Source organism: Artemia sp. Qi Xiang Cuo, chromosome 5, assembly GCF_049724085.1.
Source record: "Artemia sp. Qi Xiang Cuo chromosome 5, ASM4972408v1, whole genome shotgun sequence".
Classification (NCBI taxonomy): domain Eukaryota; kingdom Metazoa; phylum Arthropoda; class Branchiopoda; order Anostraca; family Artemiidae; genus Artemia; species Artemia sp. Qi Xiang Cuo.
The window spans coordinates 29934969-29955214 of record NC_142798.1 but is presented as its reverse complement, the minus strand read 5'-3'; the positions used below and the strand labels follow the sequence as shown (position 1 = coordinate 29955214).

Below are 20246 nucleotides of genomic sequence, written 5' to 3'. Positions count from 1 at the left end.
TATGAAATACAATTTATCTATCTATCTATCTATGTTATAACCTGGGGGAATGTAAGGTTTTTATTGAAGAAGTGGTTGTACAAACGTTAGAGGAGGCTCATTTGATTGAAAATTTAAAGTTCTGGTTCCCTTTTTAAGAGTGAAAAGTGATCAGAGGGTAACTAGCCCCCACACCCTCTTTTCACCGAATACATCCAATCAAAATTTTTATGTAGCTATTTTGTTCAAAATGGTCAAGAGATCATATGACAGTCCCTCCAGGGTAGACACATCTCTCAGAGACCAGGGGGCAAGCGTTGTTAGTTGTTCCCCAGGGGCATATAAGGCTTTTATGAAATGGATGGTCGTATAAACTTAGAAGGAGGCTCATTTGATCAGAAATTAAAACTTTTAGCTTGCTTTTTAACAGTAGAAAGTGATCAAAGGGCAACTAACCCCCTCCTCCCACGCCCTCTTTTCTCTAAGTGCATCTGATCAAAATTTTGAGATGACAATTTTGTTCAAAACAGTCCAAATTTCTTATAATAATCCCTCCAGAGTTGACACACACACACCAAAATCTCCCCCCCCCCCCGAATCTAGAGCAAGGGTCGTAGGTTATGCCCCAGGGAATATAGTTTTTATAGAAGGGTGGTTGTATCAAATTTGGAGGAGGCTTGTTTGATTGGAAATCAAAAACCCCACAGGCCCCAGAGCAAGGATTGTAAATTATCCAATTTGTCCATTTTTAAAATGCAAGATTTACCATTGGGAAAAGGGGGAATGTTTGAAGATGGGTGAATCCAAAAATGCTCAGGATATTGAGGTGAAATTTCACAGAATGTTGAAGGGTATAGTGAACTAAATTAAAAGATACTATCTGCATCCAAGTTGTCAAAAACGGATATCTGCAATATTTTAGGATCAGGTAAGGGTATTAGCTTGAAACTTTCAGGGCCACTACTGAGACTACTGCGGCTGCAAATGCGACTAGTTGCGACTGCAACAGTACTATTTCCAATCGCGACAACTTTCAACTGTGACTACAACTGCTGGCAACTGGTACTACATTTACTTCTGACTACTTTCAGAGAATTTAAAGGGATATTTAATAAAATTAAACACTCTGTGTGCATGCTCATTGTCAAAAGGGTGTATCACCAATATTTCAAGAAAAATTGAGGGTATTAAGTTAAAACTTTCAGGGTGTGCAGATCATGCTTTGACCTTCAGAGAATGCTTAAAGGGATTTAAACTAAATAAAAAGACACTATGTGCATCCATGTTATCAACAGAGTATATCTGCAATGTTTTAGGAGCTGCTAAGGGTCAAAATATTCAATCAAAAGATACTATGTGCATCTAGGTTGTCAGAAGGGCGTATCCGAAACGTCCCAGGAATAGCTGATGGCATTGTTGAAACTTTCAGGGAATGTTAAGGGGGCAGTGAAATATATCAAAGGCCACCAATTAGAACTTTCAAATTAGAGTTAGATATCTTAATTGTTATGCTAGAAACATGAAAAAATTGAAAAATATTCATTATATTAACCAAAACTTTGACAATCAAAAAGGAACAGAGTGTCAAAACAAAAAAAGGAACAAAACAAAACTTTCCAAAAAAAAAGTTTTATAAAGAAAAGTAAAAAAAAACATACCATGGGTGCTTCTCTGGTAATGAGATAAATGATGTAAATCTCTATCCATTAAAATATAGGCTAGTTAACTATTTAAATGGCAATAAAAAAACAAACAGACATTAATTAAAAAACTTTCCGAAAAAGAAGTTTTTCAAAGAAAAGCAAAGCCTATATTTAAATTAAGATCACCAAGTGATAAATTCCTACTATAATTCAAACTCAAAACGACCAGAAATTACAATTAAAGAATAAATGAGACCAAAAACGAACAACAAGACTTTTAAAGTTAGGGAAGAGAGCAGTACCGTAGCCAAACTCTTGTTTGTAGTAATTTTTGTTTGTTTTAAGTTTACTTATTCATTTATATTAGTACCTTTTGTATGTTTGTTTGCTAGGATTGTTTATTTAATTTCTGTTTATTTTGGGTTTCATTTATTCTTTAATAGTAATTTCTGGTCGTTTTGAGTTTGAATAATTATAGAAATTCATTTCTGCTGATATCAAGTTTTATATGGCCCTTACTTTTATTTGAAACTTCTTTTTCGGAAAGTTTTTTTTTAATTAATAAAAAGAAATTGCAGAGAATATAGAACATCCTACATTTCACAAGCAAATAAGACGAGATCAAGTGGATACACTGAGGAAGCTCAAACCAATAATCAAAGCTATGCAATAATATTTTCAAAGTCTATCAATCAAAAATTGCAAGAAAATGGATATCTTGTAGGAACTATCATTCTTTATTTACTATATCATTTGCCATAAAACATAATTTCTGTCCTTTTTTGACGATTTTTCCCATCACTAGCCTTGATTGAGCCTCTGCCTTGAATAACCCTAACAACTACATGGATTACTTAGATTTTACACTGTACTAAGCAATCATATTTCAAATGTTCTACTTCTTGAATAAGAAAGGAAGAGGTAGAGATTGCGAGGCTATTGAGAGGAACAAAATGTTTTTACTTTTTTTGTATGAATAGGACCCTTGCAATATGTTGCAAGTATATAGCCCTTACTTTTCTTTGAAACTTCTTTTTCGGAAAGTTTTTTTTTCATTAATAAACAGAAATGGCAGAGAATATAGAACATCCTACATTTCACAAGCAAATAAGACGAGATCAAGTGGATACACTGAGGAAGCTCAAACCAATAATCAAAGCTATGCAATAATATTTTCAAAGTCTATCAATCAAAAATTGCAAGAAAATGGATATCTTGTAGGAACTATCATTCTTTATTTACTATATCATTTGCCATAAAACAGAATTTCTGTCCTTTTTTGACGATTTTTCCCATCACTAGCCTTGATTGAGCCTCTGCCTTGAATAACCCTAACAACTACATGGATTACTTAGATTTTATACTGTACTAAGCAATCATATTTCAAATGTTCTACTTCTTGAATAAGAAAGGAAGAGGTAGAGATTGCGAGGCTATTGAGAGGAACAAAATGTTTTTACTTTTTTTTTGTATGAATAGGACCCTTGCAATATGTTGCAAGTATTTTATCTCATTTTACTTTCAAGATTTAAATGTCTGCTTGATATTCTTTTAAAGAAATCAACAGAAACATTTTCAAGGAATCATCTTCAGGTAGGACGTTTCCTACCTTCCCATCTTTTGAGGTAATTTCAAAATTCTCAATTGAGAAAGATAGTCAAATTTAGCATAGAGGCTTTTTACTAGCTTAGAGAGTTTGTGTGCTAGTCCTGGTTCGTGATGTTTCCAGAAAAGGGGTTTAAAGCACTAATTTGGCCAAGGAAATATTATTTACTTATTTATAACCAACAAATGAACATTGAAAATGAAACTGCAGAGTAGTGAAAACTGAGAACGAAAAAACTAACACACCATTATCATAATCAACACATGTAGCACAAGACACGAAACCCCAACAATAAAAACCAACACAGAGCAGTAAATAAAACCACACTATAATTAATAAGGAATAAAAATAACCAGTATCCTGGAGGAAAAAGCAGGCTAGGGGGTTGGTGACAGAAACAACATTATTAGTATTTGCAATAATATTGGATACCAAACTGGCCAGTTGCACACAAGCATCAATAACACCATAACAAGATACAATATTCATAATTTTGAAATGACCAGGTAAGTGCATCAGGTATTTACAATATCTAAACTAACCACTTCTAAGTGTCTGTAAATCTATTTTCCTTAGTAGATCTGGAATCTGGATACACAATTTACTGCTGGAGAAAAAAACTATTGTAAAGTCAGGTTAGACCCTTACAGTAATAATGCCCCCTGTTTGGAGATATCTTACCATATGACACATAAACATTTCTAATGCATTAGAAACCAACTTGGAGCAGATTTCAAGAATTGACAGGCAAAACAATATACCAAGACATTTTACTTTATCCAAACAAGGGAATAAAATCGAGCCAAAGTTTAATGGAGATACAGAAATTCTACTTTTAAAGCTAGGGTTGTTACTAGCTGGTCATTTTTACCAACTGTTTTTTGTCAATAATTAGCATAATGCCTGTTTTGACTAAAATACGTAAAATCACTGAACGAGTCGGTAAAACCGCTGCTTTTACCGATCAAGATTCAGATTTCGGTACATACCATGTCACCATTTTAATACTCTTTGTTCAACCAAATGGAAAATTGTGGCACCATCTGTAAACTCATGGCAGGAGTCAGTAAAACTGCTGCGTTTACCAACCAAGTTTGAACTTTATGTAGATGACATGTCAGTATTTTCATGGTCTTTATTAAACCAAACAAAGAATTCTAGCAATGTGAAAAAAATCATGGCACTTTGCTTCACAATTTTACCAATATATTTTTTTACCAAGTGACCAAAACATTGGACGGGCGTCTCTTCCCCACCCCCCATACGTGACAGCGCTGATCAAAGCAAAAAAACTCAAAACTTTCCATATTTACAGATAGGCCAATATCACTAAGTAGAGACAACAACTTATGGACATTCTGAGCAAACCCTCAACACGAAAAACTAACTAAAAAGACATCATCAGTACAAGAAATATACCTTAAACCAATACCACGAAAAAATACAGTAGGACACAGATGCTTCAGACAAGTAGGAGGACATATTTAAACACATAACGAGATAAAAGCCCTCCCTCTCTTGCTCCTTTCCCAACAGTTACTAGATCAAAAATATGTGAGAGCCACTTAATACACATGTAAAAATTCTTATACCAATATTGCAATACAGAAATAACTGACTAGTTGACACCAGAACACAGTATAAGTACCAGTAGTATATACCAGTAGTGAAAACTTTTCTAAACATGGCCCCCATTTCATAACGTGTAATTAGACCTGAGCATATATTTCAGAGCCATAGATAGACTCTGAGCAAATACGTCAAAGCTGTAGTTTGAGTTGCTACTTGGTTTTCCGTCAGAAAAATTTGTCATTGCGCATGCGCAAAGGTGAGGTAATGAATCTTGTGTGGTTTTAGATCTGTGTCAACAATTTTCAATGGAGAGTATAGGACTTTTCACTACTGTATAATATCTTTACTGTGATCCAGAACAAGCAAGGGAAGACAAGGCCTGGGTATAAACAACATTATCAAAAGCCCCAGAAATGTCTACTATGCAGCAATACATTGAGCACTTCTGACCAAAAGCTCCCTTCAGCAACTGGGTGAGTACATGATACATCTAAGGACAACCAACCCCTCTTCTAAAAGCTAATTGAAAAGATAAAAAAATAACATTAAGAAGTTATTTTAGGCAAAAGAATAAATTCAAAAATCTAACTAATGAAACAAGATACAGTAATCAGTCTATAATTTGGACATGAATCTGGATCTTTACCTTGCCAAAGTATAGATGTGACACCATCAGAAATAAAACAATCAGGAACCAGAGATGGAGCTATACAAATCTGAAACAATAATTGGAGGTGGATCAACAATAATAGGCAATCATAAGCAAAATTCCTCAAGCATGGGCTGTCGAAGTCAGGAGAATCTGAATTTTTTACTTTCTTCAGTGCCCATTGTAAATCACTCATACTTATTGGAAGAACTCTAGGTTGACAAACAGACATTGGCAGGACCAAATGTAAGTTGATTAGAAAAATGAATCCGAATATATGGATTAAATACAGAAAAAATGTCAATATTATGGTGGACAAAATTTGAAAGGTTTAGTCCAAACTGGGCAGGGGGAGTGCACTTGTGGCTATTGATAACTTTATTCCAAGTGTTTTTACTATTTGGAGCATCCCATGCATAGAGCTTTGTATTGTGTAAGCAGGATTTACATTCCTTTCTTGTTAAATTTGCAAACACAGCACCAGAAAAAGCTTGATCACCAGCATTTCATAATTGCAACCAAAACTTTCTACAGTTCTTAACTTTTTTTCACTTTCAAATATATATTCCACAGGGGCTTGCACAACCCAGAAAACACATTCTCCATGGGGACCACAGCCCTTGTGGCAGCTTCAGCCATACAACTATTGGATAATAATATAAATTCAGGTCAGCCTTAGAATCAGGGTCTAGAGCCAGTGAAACAGGACTTCAATAGCAGAAAGTAGAGTGCATGAAGTGGTAATATAAATCTCAATGTTTATCTGATTCCAATTGGGCTTTCAATAATGACTAAGGAACTTCAAGTGTGCTTGAACATTAAGAGGCTCAATAAGGCACAAAATAAGAAGATGATGGTTATTGGTTTTATCCTCACCAAAAGACACCTTGGATTTAATTAGACCACCCTTAGACATAATAATATAGTCCAGGTTGGATTTAATGGAGCCACAGTTACAAACATAAGTATAATTCAGGTTCTTAACAGCAACATGATGGGCACTTTGCAGAAAGTCCAGCAAAAGTTCAAAGCAATCAGAAGAGGCCACTATATCAGTATTCAAACCTCCAGCTAAGAGCAAATGAACATTTTTATGTGCCAATTTTATGAAGTAAGATTTCAGTTTAGGGCAAGCTTTGGCGAAAGCAATAAACAACTAGGCATCTCAATTGTTGTATAGGAGAAAGCACATTTACATAATCCATATTATTACGCTGGATTACTAGAATATTAGCATCAGAGTACATTTGCATAGGGTGACATCCTGACCAAATGAAGATAGCAGTGCCACCAGAAAAAGGACAGTAGGTATTTTTGCTTCTCAAATAATTATATCATGAGTAGCAGACTGCCTTAAGTTGTTCATCCTAACTTTGGAAAGTAGATGCTCCTGTAGGAATACAACATCAAAATTTAGCAGTTTGTTGATTAGCAGATCCTTATCTTTAGTAACATTAATGTTCAGAAAAACATTCATGCTAATGGGTCTGATATTGTGCTAATGGGTTGATAATTTTCTGCAAGGTCCTTTCCACCTTTATTAAATATAGGAATGATATGTGCAGTTTTCCAACCTAGAGGTAGTCTGGACAGACTTAATGATAACTCGAACACCAGGATAAGAGGTTGACACAAAACTGTACGACATTCATGTAGGATATGTGGGTGAATGCTGTCTCAAACAGCAGATTTATTCAGTTTGAGGGATGTAAGTTTCTTTAGAACTACTGTATCAGTAATTAGAAATGGTGAAGTAAAAATCTGAGAGGATGCAGGACTAGAGTAAGCTGGAACCAAAGGACTGGTAAAATTGTTGAATACAGCACTATGAAATGACAAAGAAGAAACAGTAGGTGAGCAAGTTATTGTAGAATAAACAAATGAAAAGTCACCAAGAGACAGAGAAACATTATTATGTTCATTACTAGACAGGTGAGGGACAAAATTTGGTGGTGCAAGTCCACAATCATTTAAACAATTGTAGGTCAGTTATGTTAACTGACCCCAATATTTACAACAAAATTGTGTTGATAATTAAAAATTTACTTCAACTTCAGGAAAGGAATTTTGGGGTAAGGTTTATATTAGCAGACTAATTAGATAGATAAAAAAAACATACCACTAGCATCAGAATTTCATCCTGAGTCCAAATATAACACTCATTTCTGTTGCAAGCTATTTTCAAAATTACTTCTAAGCTTCTTTAAGTTTCTTCAATTTTCCTGTTTTTCATAGGCAGCACAATAGCACTGCCTAAGTAAAGAACAATGTGGGCACAATGTATTATTTTTTTTTCTTCTTCTTCTTTCTCCATACCCGGCACTTTTAATAGTCGAAAGTGATCAGAGGGCTTATAGCCCCCACCCACGCCCATCATTCCCCCAAACACATCCAAACAAAATTTTGAGATAGCCATTTTGTTCAGCGTAGCTGATTTTCAGATAGAAAATATGTTTTTGAGGAGGACACTGCCCCGCAGCCCTCAGGGCAATGGTTTCAATTTATGCCCTGGGGGTATATAAGAACGATGTTGGCACAATGCAAGATTTATTATTTTTTCGGTTAGAGCTGGGCACTTTGTATCAAAGAAGTTGTCATAGAAACTTCTAAAAGAGCACATTCGATTGGAACTTGGAGTGGCTAGTGCCCTTTTTAATAGTCGAAGGTGATTGGAAGGCAGCTAACACCCCTTACACCCACCAACACATCCAATCAAAATTTTGAGATAGCCATTTTGTTCAGCGTAGTTAATTTCCAGATAGACATTATGTTTTTGAGGAGGACACACCCCCGAAGCCTTCAGGGCAAGGGTTGTAAGTTATGCCCTGGGGGCATATAAGGTTTTTATAGAAGGATATTGTCGTAAAAACATCAAAAAAGGATCATTCTATTGTACATTAAAAGGGATAGGGCAATTTTTAATAGTCTAAAGTGATTAGAGGGCAACGAGCCACCCCGCCCCCACCTGCCCCTCATTCCCCCCAACACATCCACTCAAAATTTTGAGATAGCCATTTTGTTCATTATAGTTGATTTCCAGGTAGAAAATATGTTTTTGAGGAGGACACTCCCCCACAACCCTTGGGGTAAGGGTTGTAAGTTACGCCCTGGGGGCATATACGGTTTTTATAGAATGCATTCTCATAGAAACTTCACAAAGGGCTCATTTGACCGGAAATTGAAATGGCTAGTGCCCTTTTTAATAGTCGAAAGTGATTGAAAGGCAACTAACACACCTACCACGTCCACCATTTCCCCAAACACATCCAATAAAAATTTTGAGATAGCCAATTTGTCCCACAATGTTCAAAGTTCAGGAAATTATACCTTTGAGCAGGACAATCCCCCAACAGTCTTCAGGGCGAGGGTTATAAGTTATGCCCTGGGGGCATATAAGTTTTTTTATTGAAATCTTTGTTGTAGAAACTTGAAAAAGGGCTCATTCGATTTGAAATTCAAAGGGCTAGTCCCCTTTTTAATAGTCAAAAGTGATTTCAGGACAACTTACCCCCCTCTCACACCCACTTTTTCCCCAAACACATCCAATAAAATTTTTAGATAGCCATTTTATTCAATGTAGTTGAAAGTTTTGGAAATTAGGTCTTTAAGGATGACAACCTCTCCCCCCACAGCCCTCAAGGCAAGGTTTTTAAATTATGCCCTGGGGGCATATAAAGTTTTTATTGAAAGCATTGTTGTAGAAACCCCAAAAGGGCTCATTCAATTGGAAATTGAAAGGGCTAGTGCCTTTTTTAATAGTTGAAAGTGATTATAGCAACTAACACCCCTCTCATGCCCACCATTTTCCAAAACACATCCAATCAAAATTTTGAGACATCTATTTTGTTCAACGTAGTTGAAAGTTCTGGAAATTAGGTCTTTTAGGATGAAAATCCCCTCAAAGCCCTCAGTACAAGGGTTGTTAGTTATGCCCTGGGGGCATATAATGTGTTTATTGAAAACGTTGTCGTAGAAACTTCAAAAGGGCTCATTCAATGGGAAATTGAAAGGAATGCTGAATTTTTTAATAGTTGAAAATGATTAGAGAGCGACTAACGCCCCTATCATGCCCACCATTTTCCCAAACACAACCAATCAAAATTTCGAGATATCCTTATTGTTCAACGTAGTTGAACGTTCTGGAAATTAGGTCTTTTAGGATGATAACCCCCTCAGATCCTTCAGTGCAAGAGTTGTAAGTTATGCCTGGGGGCATATAAGGTTTATATAGAAAGTTGCTGTCTAAATCATAGGCAGCACAATCGTGCTGCCTAAGTAAAGAACAGGGACACTCGAGAACAAGACAAGAAACGGGGACTAAGTAAAGAAGAGGACACTCCCCCACAACCCTCAGGGCAAGGGTTTTAAGTTATGCCCTGGGGGCATATAAGTACAATGTTGGCACAATGTATTAGGCTATTTATTAGTTTTTTTCCTTTAGAGCAGGGCCCTTTGTATCAAAGAAGTTGTCATAGAAACTTCAAAAAGGGCTCATTCGATTGGAAATTGGAGTGGCTTGTGCCCCTTTTAAAAGTCGAAAGTGATTGGAAGGTAACTAACACCCCTTCCACGCCCACCATTTCCCAAAACACATCCAATCAAAATTTTTTGATAGCCATTTTGTTCAGCATAGTTGATTTCCAGATAGAAATTACGTTTTTGAGGAGGACACTCCCCCAAAGCCTTCAGGGCAAAGGTTGTAAGTTGTGCCCTGGGGACATATAATGTTTTTATAGAAGGCGTTGTTGTAGAAACTTCCAAAAATGCTCATTTGATTAGAAATTCAAAGGGCTAGTGCCCTTTATAATAGTTAAAAGTGATTAGAGGGAAACTAACCCGCCTCTCACGCCCACCTTTTCCCCAAACACATCTGATCAAAACTTTGAGATAGCCATTTTATTCAGCGTAGTTTTAAGTTCTGGAAATTAGGTCTTCGAGGATGACAACCCCCACAGCCCTCATGGAAAGGGTTGTAAATAATGCCCAGGGGGCATATAAGGTTTTTATATAACATGTTGTCATAGTAACTTCAAAAAGGGCTCATTCAATTGGAAAATGAAATGGCTAGCGCCCTTTTTAATAGTCGAAAGTGATTGGAAAGCAACTGACACACCTTCCATGCCCACCAATTCCCCAAACACATCCAATAAAGATTTTAAGATATCCATTTTGTTCCAGGCAGTTCAAAGTTCAGGAAATTATACCTTTGAGCAGGACACTCCCCTAAAGTCTTCAGAGCAAGGGTTATAAGTTATGCCCTGGGAGCATATAAGGTTTTTATTGAAATCTTTGTTGTAGAAACTAGAAAAAGGACTCATCAATTGGAAATTCAAAGGGCTAGTGCCCTTTTTAATAGTCAAAAGTGATTTGAGGGCAACTAACCCCCCTCTCAGGCCCATCTTTTCCCCAAACACATCCAATCAATATTTTAGATATCCATTTTATTCACATAGTTGAAATTTTTGGAAATTAGGTCTTTAAGGATAACAGCCCCCCCCATAGCCCTCAGGGCAAGGCTTGTAAGTTATGCCCTGGGGGCATATAAGGTTTTTATTGGAAGCATAGAAACTTCAAAAGGGCTCATTCAAATGGAAATTGAAAGGGATAGTGCCTTTTTTAATAGTTGAAAGTGATTGGAGAGCAACTAACCCCCCTCTCACGCCCACCATGTCCCCAAACACATCCCATCAAAATTTTGAGATATCCATTTTCTTCAACGTAGTTGAAAGTTCTTGTAATTAGGTCTTTTAGGATGATAACCCCCTCAGTGCAAGAGTTGTAAGTTATGCCCTGAAGGCATATAAAGTTTATACAGAAAGTTGTTATAGAAATTTCAAAAGGGCTCATTTAATTGGAAATTGGAATTGCCCTTTTTAATAGTCGAAAGTGAGTGGAGAGTAATTAACCCCCTCTTTTGCCCACCATTTCTCCAAAAACATTCAGTCAAAGTTTAGAGATAGCCATTTTGTTCAACATAGCCTAGTTGAAAGTTCTGGAAATTATGTATTTAAGGATAATAAACCCCCGAGAGCCCCAAAGGCAAAGGTTGCAAGTTCTGCCCTGGGGGCATATAAGGTTTTTATAGATAGAGTTGTTGTAAAACTTCAAAAGGGGCTCATTCAATTGGAAATTGAGAGGGCCAGTGCCCTTTATAACAGTCTGAAGTGATTGGAGTGTAACTAACCCCCTCTCACACCCACCATTCCTCCAAACACATCCTATCAAAATTTTCAGATACCCATTTTGTTCAATGTAGTGGAAAGTTTTGGAACTTTGGTCTTTAAGGATGACACCCCCCCCCCCCCACAGCCCGGAGGCACAGGGTTGTAAGTTATGCCCTGGGGGCATATAAGGTTTTTATAGAAAGCATAGAAACTTCAAAAGGGCTCATTCAATTGGAAATTGAAAGGGCTAGTGCCTTTTTTAATGGTTGAAAGTTATTGGAGAGGAACCAACGCCCCTCTCACGCCAATAATTTACCCAGACACATCCAATCAAAATTTTGAGATATCCATTTTGTTCAATGTAGTTGAAAGTTCTTGTAATTAGGTCTTTTAGGATGACAACCCCCTCAGAACCCTCAGTGCAAGAGTTGTAAGTTATGCCTTGGGGGCATATAAAGTTTATATAGAAATTTCAAAAAGGGCTCATTTGAATGGAAATTGAAATTGCCCTTTTTAATAGTCAAAAGTGAGTGGAGAGTAATTAACATCCCTCTTACACCCACCATTCCTGCAAAAACATTCAATCAAAGTTTAGAGACAGCCATTTTTTTCAATGTAGCCTAGTTGAAAATTCTGGAAATTATGTATTTAAGGATGACAAACCCCCCAGAGCCCCAAGGGCAAAGGTTGCATGTTCTGCCCTGGGGTCATATAAGGTTTTTATAGATAGAGTTGTCGTAAAACTTCAAAAGGGGCTCATTCAATTCGAAATTGAGAAGGCTAGTGCTCTTTGTAATAGTCAAAAGTGATTGGAGGGTAACTGAACCCACCGTCACACCCACCATTCCTCCAAACACATCCAATCAAAATTTTCAGATAGCCATTTTGTTCAACGTAGTAGAAAGTTCTGCAAATTAGGTCTTTGAGAATGACATCCCCCCAGCACTCAGGGCAAGGGTTGTAAGTTATGCCCTGGGAGCATATAAGGTTTTTATTGAAATCTTTGTTGTAGAAATTAGAAAAAGGACTCATTTTATTGGAAATTCAAAGGGCTAGTGCCCTTTTTAATAGTCAAAAGTGATTTGAGGGCAACTAACCCCCCTCTCAGGCCCATCTTTTCCCCAAACACATCCAATCAATATTTTTGATGTCCATTTTATTCAACGTATTTGAAAGTTTTGGAAATTAGGTCTTTAAGGATGACAACCCCCCCCCCCCACAGCACTCAGGGCAAGGGTTGTAAGTTATGCCCTGGGGACATATAAGGTTTTTATTGAAAGCATAGAAACTTCAACAGGGCTCATTCAATTGGAAATTGAAAGGACTAGTGCTTTTTTAAGTAGTTGAAAGTGATTGGAGAGCAACTAACACCCCTCTCATGCCCACCATTTTCCCAAACACATCCAATCAAAATTTTGAGATATCCATTTTGTTCAACGTAGTTGAAAGCTCTTGGAATTAGGTCTTTTAGGATGATAGCCCCCTCAGAGCCGTCAGTGCAAGGGTTGTAAGTTATGCCCTGGGGGCATATAAAGTTTATATAGAAAGTTGTTATAGATATTTCATAAGGGGCTCATTTGATTGAAAATTTGAATTGCCCTTTATAATAGTCGAAACTGAGTGGAGATTAATTAACCCCCTCTTATGCCCACCATTTCCCCAAAAACATTCAATCAAAGTTTAGAGATAGCCATTTTGTTCAACATAGCCTAGTTGAAAGTTCTGGAAATTATGTATTTAAGGATGACAAACCCCCCAAAGCCCCAAACGCAAAGGTCACTAGTTCTGCCCTGGGGGCATATAAGGTTTTAATAGATATTGTTGTTGTAAAACTTCAAAAGGGGCTCATTTAATTGAAAATTGAGAGGGCCAGTGCCCTTTATAACAGTCAAAAGTGATTGGGGGTAACTAACCCCCTCTCACACCCACCATTCCTCCAAACACATCCAATCAAAATTTTCAGATAGCCATTTTGTTCAACGTAGTAGAAAGTTTGGAAAATTAGGTCTTTAAGGATGACACCCCCTCCCCCACAGCCCTCAGGGCAAGGGTTGTAAGTTATGCCTTGGGGGCATCTAAGGTCTTTATTAAAAGCGATGAAACTTCAAAAGGGATTATTCTATTGGAAATTGAAAGGGTTAGTGCCTTTTTCAATAGTTAAAGGTGATTGGATACCGATTAATACCCCTCTCATGCCAACTATTTCCCCAAACAGATCCAATCAAAATTTTGAGATATCAATTTTGTTCAACGTAGTTGAAATTTCTTGTAATTAGGTCTTTTAGGATGATAACCCCCTCAGTGCAAGAGTTGTAAGTTAATGCCTTGGGGGCATCTAAAGTTTATATAGAAATTTCAAAAAGGGCTCATTTGAATGGAAATTGAAATTGCCCTTTTTAATAGTCAAAAGTGAGTGGAGAGTAATTAACCCCCCCCCATTATGCCCCCCATTTCCCCAAAAACATTCAATCAAAGTTTAGACACAGTCAATCTTTTCAATGTAGCCTAGTTGAAAGTTCTGGAAATTATGTATTTGAGGATGACAAACCCCCAGAGCCCCAAGGGCAAAGGTTGTATGTTCTGCCCTGGGGTCATATAAGGTTTTTACAGATAGAGCTGTCGTAAAACTTCAAAAGGGGCTCATTCAATTTGAAATTGAGAGGGCTAGTGCCCTTTTTAATAGTCGAAAGTGATTGGAGGATAACTAACCCCCTCTCACGCCCACCATTCCTCCAAACACATCCAATCAAAATTTTCAGACAGCCATTTTGTTCAACGTATTAGGAAGTTCTGGAAATTAGGTCTTTGAGAATGACATCCCCCCCTCACGCACTCAGGGCAAGGGTTGTAAGTTATGCCCTGGGAGCATATGAGATTTTTATTGAAATCTTTGTTGTAGAAATTAGAAAAAGGACTCATTTTATTGGAAATTCAAAGGGCTAGTGCCCTTTTTAATAGTCAAAAGTGATTTGAGGGCAACTACCCCCCCTCTCAGGCCCATCTTTTCCCCACACACATCCCATCAAAATTTTAGATATCCATTTTATTCACATAGTTGAAATTTTTGAAAATTAGGTCTTTAAGGATAACAGCCCCCCCCCCCCCGCCCTCAGGGCAAGGGTTGTAAGTTATGCCCTGGGGACATATAACGTTTTTATTGAAAGCGTAGAAACTTCAAAAGGGCTCATTCAATTGGAAATTGAAAGGACTAGTGCTTTTTTAAGTAGTTGAAAGTGATTGGAGAGCAACTAACACCCCTCTCATGCCCACCATTTTCCCAAACACATCCAATCAAAATTTTGAGATAGCCATTTTGTTCAATGTAGTTGAAAGTTCTTGAAATTAGGTCTTTTGGGATGACAACGCCTTTAGTACCCTTAGTACCAGGGTTGAGAGATACAGCCGGGGGGCATATACGGTATATACAGAAAGTTTTAACAGGAGTTTTATATGAACGCCATTTTGTTGAAGACGGGTATGGCCCTTTTTAATTGTCGAAAGCGATTAGAGTTTAATTAACCCCCTCTCTCGCCGACAATTTTCCCAAATCTGGTCAGTCAATGTTTCGAGATATCCATTTTATTCAACGTAGCGTAGTTGAAAGTTCTGGAAATTATGTATTTAAGGATGACAAACCCCCCAGAGCCCCAAACGCAAAGGTCACAAGTTCTGCCCTGGGGGCATATAAGGTTTTAATAGATATAGTTGTTGTAAAACTTCAAAAGGGGTTCATTTAATTGAAAATTGAGAGGGCCAGTGCCCTTTATAACAGTCCAAAGCGATTGGAGGGTAACTAACCCCCTCTCACACCCACCATTCCTCCAAACACATCCAATCAAAATTTTCAGATAGCCATTTTGTTCAATGTAGTAGAAAGATTGGACAATTAGGTCTTTAAAGATGACACCCCCTCCCCCACAGCCCTCAGGGTAAAGGTTGTAAGTTATGCCCTAGGGGCATATAAGGTTTTTATTGAAAGCACAGAAACTTCAAAAGGGCTCATTCAATTGGAAATTTAAAGGGCTAGTGCCTTTTTAATAGTAGAAAGTGATTGGAGAGAAACTAATACCCCTCTCACGCCCACCATTTTCCCAAACACATCCAATCAAAATTTGAGATATCCATTTTGTTCAATGCAGTAGAAATTTCTTGTAATTAGGTCTTTTAGGATGATAACCCCCTCAGAGCCCTCAGTGCAAGAGTTGTAAGTTATGCCTTGGGGGCATATAAAGTTTATATAGAAATTTCAAAAAGGGCTCATTTGAATGGAAATTGAAATTGACCTTTTTAATAGTCAAAAGTGAGTGGAGAGTAATTAACCCCCCCCCCCCTTATGCCCCCCATTTCCCCAAAAACATTCAATCAAAGTTTAGACACAGTCAATCTTTTCAATGTAGCCTAGTTGAAAGTTCTGGAAATTATGTATTTGAGGATGACAAACCCCCAGAGCCCCAAGGGCAAAGGTTGTAAGTTCTGCCCTGGGGTCATATAAGGTTTTTACAGATAGAGTTGTTGTAAAACTTCAAAAGGGGTTCATTCAATTGGAAATTGAGAGGGCTAGTGCCCTTTGTAATAGTCAAAAGTGATTGGAGGTTAACTAACACCCTCTCACACCCACCATTCCTCCAAAACACATCCAATCAAAATTTTCAGATAGCCATTTTGTTCAATGTAGTAGAAAGTTCTGGAAATTAGGTCTTTGAGACTGACATCCCCCCCCAGCACTCAGAGCACGGGTGGTAAGTTATACCCTGGGGACATATAAGATTTTTATTGAAAGTTTTGTTGTAGAAACTTCAAAAGGGCTCATTTGATTGGAAATTAAAAGGGCTAGGCTGATTTTTAATAGTTGAAAGTAATTGGAGAGTGACTACCGCCCCTCTCACGCCCACCATTTCCCCAAACACATCCAATCAAAATTTGAGATAGCCATTTTGTTTAACATAGTTGAAAGTTCTGGAAATTTGGTCTTAGAGGATGACAACCACCCTAAGAGACCTTAGGGTAAGGGTTGTGATTTATGCCCTGGGGGCATATAAAGTGTTTATAGAAAGCGTTGTCGTTTCAAAAAGGGCTCATTTGATTGGAAATCAAAAGGCCTAGTGCCCTTTTTAATAGTCAAAAGTGATTGGAAGGCTTGACATTTTTATAGTAAAGATTGATGTGGGTATAATGTATTATTTTTTGTTGTTGTTGTTGTTTAGACCAGGGCACTCCATATCAAAGGAGTTGTTGTGGGAACTTTGAAAAGGGCTCATTTGATTGAAAATAGAAAGGGCTGATGCCCTTTTTAATAGTCGAAAGTGATTGGAGGGCAACTAGTCCCCCTCCCACGCCCACCCTCCCATTTGCCCATTATGTTTAAATACTAAATGTTGCCTTAAGATTAAATCAAAATGCACTGTGGTAATGCTAATTCCCAATAAGGCATCTCAGCAGAATCCCAAGAACACTGAGGGTATCATGTTCAAACTCTTGGGGCTACTTCTGCTCTTAAAATTTAACCAAATCAAAATAGCATAAGTGTATCCAAGCTATCAAAGAAAGTAAACAGATTTTTTTGCAAATGGTATCAAGTTTTCTATTTCAGGTCAACTAGACAAGGTATGAAACTAAATTAAACAGTACTATTTGTGTCCAGATTTTTAAAAGGGTGTATGTTGTTAAAAATTGCTGAACTTTTTCTCCAGCATAAAAATAGCAGGCCAAACTATATCGTCTTAAAAAATGAAAAGATTTAAAGTGTTGTTTTCTTTTTCCTTGAAAAGACTATGTCAATATAAAACAAACAGAAATTAATTAAAAAACCTTTTTGACAAAATAAGTTTTTCAAAGAAACATAAAGAACTCCATTTAACCAAAAATGAGCAAAAATAAAATCAAAACCCCTATGCCTTCCCAAGGCCAGAACAACATTTGCACTTTACTGAAAAAATACAAATAAATGTGCATTGTCAGTTTAATATACATATACTGATATTTAGTAATCAAAATGTTAATATTATTTGATTTACTAAAATTATAAAAGTAAAAACACTAATATTTTTTTCAGTAAAGTGTAAATTTTGTTCCGGCCTTCGGAAGACATAGGGGTTTTGCACCCATCTTATGTTAATTTCTGCTTGTTTTGAGTTTGAATCAATTATTTATTGTAATTTCTGATTGTCTTGGGTTTCATTTATTTATCAATGCTGATTTGTGGTAGTTTCACGCTTGGTAGATTAGTTGATTTTATTTTTGCTCATTTTTTGTTTAATGGAGTTCTTTACTTTTCTTTAAAAAACTTATTTGTGGAAAAAGTTTTTTTAATTAATTTCATAGAAATGTCATGGCAACAATTCAATTTGAAAAATACTAAATTTTGCTGAAGGCTGTGATTTGAATTGAAATATACTAAATCTTGTTGAGTGGTGATTTGACTTTGCCCATTGTTTACATACAGTATTGGTTATTGGGAAGTATACAGACGTTTTCAGAGGGATTTTTTTCTGGTAAGGGGGGGTCCTCCCATGTACTTGCCTCACCCAACCCCTCACCAGAAAAAAATCTCTCTGAAAACATCTGTATACTTCCCAATAGCCAGTACTGTATATAACAATGGGTGAAGTTCATAACTTGCAGCCCTTCCCCCACGGACTGTGTCCCCCTGGAATTGATAGGGCCCCTAGAGCACCAGACAGTGACACCCCTATTGCATCAGAAAGTGATGATGAAGAGTTAGATATGAGTGATTAGTTTGTTTAGATTAAGTGCTATTTATCTGATATTTATAAAATCATATATGTAGCTGTCATACAGTGTTTGTTTGGATGAAAGAAGTTTTATTGTTTTTAAAGAAGCTTAGTAGCAATTTTGAAAATAATTTGCAACAGAAATGAATGTCATATTTGGATTCAGGATGAAATTCTGAAGCTAGTGGTAAGTTTTTCCCAAAAAAATTAATAATTCAAACTGTTAATTATTTGCAACAGAAATGTTATATTTGGACCTGGGATGAAATTCTGATGCTAGTGGTATTTTTTATCTATCTGGTTAGTCTATTAATATAAGGCTTACCCAAATTGTGTACCAAGATTAGCCTACCAGAGCCTCAGCAAATACTGAGGAAAGGATATAGCCTAAGGTAGGCTTAGGAGCTTCACAGCACCTTGATTCTAATTTGGACTGTTTTGATTCCTTAGACAGAAAAAGCTAATATGTGTTCATTTTAAGACAAACACAACAATGGAGTAAACAAGTTAAAGCTAGCCTAAAGGTAGCTCTGGCTGATTGGACTTTAGGTTGGTAAAAACACATGGGTCATAGCAAGATATTTGTTTTATAGAACTTCTCTATTCTTTCAATGCGTTAAACTAAGCTAAAACTGCCTTTTTTGTTCTTTGTAGCTGTGTTTTTCATCCTTTAATTACCCTATGGGAAAGTAATCATGTCTTATAAACTTCAAAATCACGCGAATTCTCTTGGAATGTGTTATGCCACGTGCCTGACTTTAGGGGTTGCTGAAGGGAAGCAAAATTCAGCGCATTTTTGCTATATATATTTTGGGCGGAGTTCGAAATTCAGGGTAAATTAGATCTTGCAGGGATGAATGCAAAAAAAAGGAAATTCAGAGGAAATGTTTCCAGATAGTATGAATTTTGCTTTTCAGAATACTAGAACTCAAAACTGGTAGGATTCAGTCTTCATTGACAAATTTCGGCACCGTATTCCGAAATCTGAATCAGTGAAACATTTTTGACTGATTACATGCGCTTTTGTGGTCGAAGTTTTCTGTTCTCAGTCTCTGGCTTGACAAGAAAGATATTTTCCTTAGTTCCTAAAGAAGGAAATTAAAGAAGATCTAACAAAAAAAAATACTTGCCAATATCTAAGGTGGTATTTTACATTACTTTCAGGCTAATATGCTGAATTATTCCCTACCAATAATAGAAATTGTGATTAAAGAACTAAAAAAAAAATAGGTACTCAGTATATTGCTCTTGCAATACAGATAAGTTATACAAAACGCGAAAGTTAAAGGCACATTTCATAAAGATAACTAATAGATAGGATTTTCTAATGTAGAACTACAGAGAAGCATGATCCTTGAAAGTCAAATCTTTCCAAAATGTCATTTAGATAAGTGACATCAAAGTTTACTTCTTTATGCAACGTTTTTATGACATTGCAATTCTAAGCTGCAAAAAGATATAGATTCTCAAACTACAGTCATGAGAACAAAATGTTTCGTAGCTTTCAAAATATAAATTAGAACGACAAGAACGACCAAGTCAAAGGTAAGAAAATAGACCGGTCGTTATCAATGCGACTATCTATAAAATTGCAGGCTAAAGACAATGTTCTGAGATTTTGTCATGAAACAGAAGCCAAAGACATACATATGAGACAAAATTGTATTTGGCAAGGTCCTTCAACAGTTCTGATTTTTATTCTATTTCTGTTTTCCTTTTAATGAACTTAGAATTAGTTTTGTACATTTTTCAATCATATATTGCATTTATTTTCGACTAGTATTCAAGATCATTTTCAAAGTTAAACAGTAAACCCTCCTTCTATATCACCCAAAATTTCCTCGAGAGTTTCATCTTCATTTTCTTTGTCATTGGATGGTTTTTTGATGCTATACATGTCAA

The 20246-nt window shown here is 36.6% G+C and overlaps 1 protein-coding gene across 1 annotated transcript in view; it reads right to left on the bottom strand.

Annotated features, from left to right (window-relative positions):
* Positions 1 to 19050, bottom strand: part of LOC148952021 (endonuclease/exonuclease/phosphatase family domain-containing protein 1-like) — an 80540-nt gene extending 61490 nt beyond the window's left edge. The window contains exon 1 of the mRNA XM_089089481.1: positions 18981 to 19050. The gene's annotated coding sequence lies outside the window, so the exon portion shown is untranslated. The remainder of the gene's footprint in view (positions 1 to 18980) is intronic.
* Between the last annotated feature and the right edge of the window lie 1196 nt (positions 19051 to 20246).